The following is a 2,586-nucleotide window of genomic DNA, read 5'->3' as shown; positions in this document are numbered from 1 at the left end:
GAATTCAGAATGTCGCCGAAGGGCGAGTGCTGAAAGATATCCATGGCGGTGAATTCCATGATCGGTGCCCACTCGGATTCGATTGGCAGGGGCGCGGATGGTTCGGGGTCCGGAAGAGAGTCCGGCACCTTGGAGTCACGGGCTGCGCAGAGGATTATGCTGGTGTTCGGCTCGATCGCCATCGAGACTGCAGCCCCTGAGGCGGTGTCTAGCCACCCGTCCTCGATTGGCGCAGTTGGCTCTGGAGTGGATCTGGTGTGGGCGCGGCCTCTGGAGTACCGTCCGGTGGCAGAGCTAGGTCATACCCATTGAGACAGTGTGGTGCGCCCGGCTGTGGCCCAAATCCGTCGAGATCAAGCCCCCCGTGGATGTCGGACGTGTAGTTCAAACTTCCAAATCTGACCTGATGGCCAGGGGCGTAGCTTTCAATATGCTCCAGATGGCCAAGTGAATTAGCCCGCAGTGCAAAGCCGCCGAATACGAAGATTTGTCCGGGGAGAAAAGTCTCACCCTGGACGGCATCGCTATCGATGATAGTAGGAGCCATCAAGCCTAACGGTGACGACACAAAGGAACTCTTAATGAAAGCACCAATGTCGGTGTCAAAACCGGCGGATCTCGGGTAGGGGGTCCCGAACTGTGCGTCTAGGCCAGATGGTAATAGGAGGCAAGGGACACGAAGTTTTACCCAGGTTCGGGCCCTCTTGATGGAGGTAAAACCCTACATCCTGCTTGATTTATATTGATGATATGGGTGTTACAAGAGTAGATCTACCACGAGATCAGAGAGGCTAAGCCCTAAAAGCTAGCCTATGGTATGATTGTATGTTGTGATTGTTGTCCTATGGACTAAAACCCTTCGGTTTATATAGACACCGGAGAAGGTTAGGGTTACACAAGGTCGGTTACAAAGGAGGAGATATCCATATACGTATTGCCTAGCTTGCCTTCCACGCCAAGTAGAGTCCCATCCGGACACGAGACAAAGTCTTCAATCTTGTATCTTCATAGTCTAACAGTCCGACCAATGGTGATAGTCCGGCTATCCGGAGACCCCCTAATCTAGGCCTCCCACAATACTCATAAGGAATTTCATTTTCAATAGGTTCAGTAGGTTGAGGAGCAACTCTTTGCTCTACTGGACGGGGTGAAGATACCCCGAACAAGCCCCTCAGAGAATTACTGTCCATAGTAACAAGTGACAGTAAATTTCAGCACACTATATAAATTTTTCCTTACCAAATTCCACCTACCAAAGCGCTACACTCCCTGGCAACGGCACTAGAAAAGAGTCTTGATGACCCACAAGTATAGAGGATCTATCGTAGTCCTTTCGATAAGTAAGAGTGTCGAACCCAACGAGGAGCAGAAGGAAATGATAAGTGGTTTTCAGCAAGGTATTCTCTGCAAGTACTGAAATAAGTGGTAACAGATAGTTTTGTAATAGGATAAATTGTAACGAGCAACAAGTAACAAAAGTAAATAAAGTGCAGCAAGGTGGCCCAATCCTTTTGTAGCAAAGGACAAGCCAGAACAAACTCTTATAATAGCGCTCCCGAGGACACATGGGAATATCGTCAAGCTAGTTTTCATCACGTTCATATGATTCGCGTTCGATACTTTGATAATTTGATATGTGGGTGGACCGGTGCTTGGGTGCTGTTCTTACTTGAACAAGCATCCCACTTATGATTAACCTCTATTGCAAGCATCCGCAACTACAACAAAAGTATTAAGGTAAACCTAACCATAGCATGAAACATATGGATCCAAATCAGCCCCTTACGAAGCAACGCATAAACTAGGGTTTAAGCTTCTGTCACTCTAGCAACCCATCATCTACTTATTACTTCCCAATGCCTTCCTCTAGGCCCAAATAATGGTGAAGTGCTATGTAGTCGACGTTCACATAACACCACTAGAGGCTAGACAACATACATCTTATCAAAATATCAAACGAATACCAAATTCACATGACTACTAATAGCAAGACTTCTCCCTTGTCCTCAGGGACAAACGTAATTACTCACAAAGAATATTCATGTTCATAATCAGAGGGGTAATAATATGCATATAGGATCTGAACATATGATCTTCCACCAAATAAACCAACTAGCATCAACTATAAGGAGCAACACTACTAGCAACCTACTAGCACCAATCCCGGACTTTGAGACAAGAATTGGATACAAGAGATGAACTAGGGTTTGAAGATGAGATGGTGCTGGTGAAGATGTTGATGGAGATTGCCCTCTCCCGATGAGAGGAGCGTTGGTGATGACGATGGTGATGATTTCCCCCTCCGGGAGAGAAGTTTCCCTGGCAGAACAGCTCTGCCGGAGCTCTAGATTGGATCCGCCAAGGTTCCGCCTCGTGGCGGCGGAGTCTCATCCCGAAAAGTTTCTTCTTATTTTTTTCTCATCGAAAGACCTCATATAGGAGAAGATGGGCATCGGAGAGCCACCAGGGGGCCCACGAGGTAGGGGCATGCCCTAGGGGGGGCGCCCCCCACCCTCATGAGAAGCGTGTGGGCCCCCTGGCCTTCATCTTTGGCTTGGATTTTTCTTTATTTCTTTTAAGACGTTC

The sequence above is a fragment of the Triticum urartu genome, chromosome 2 (assembly GCF_003073215.2).
Source record: "Triticum urartu cultivar G1812 chromosome 2, Tu2.1, whole genome shotgun sequence".
Classification (NCBI taxonomy): domain Eukaryota; kingdom Viridiplantae; phylum Streptophyta; class Magnoliopsida; order Poales; family Poaceae; genus Triticum; species Triticum urartu.
Note: the sequence above shows the minus strand (reverse complement) of the source record.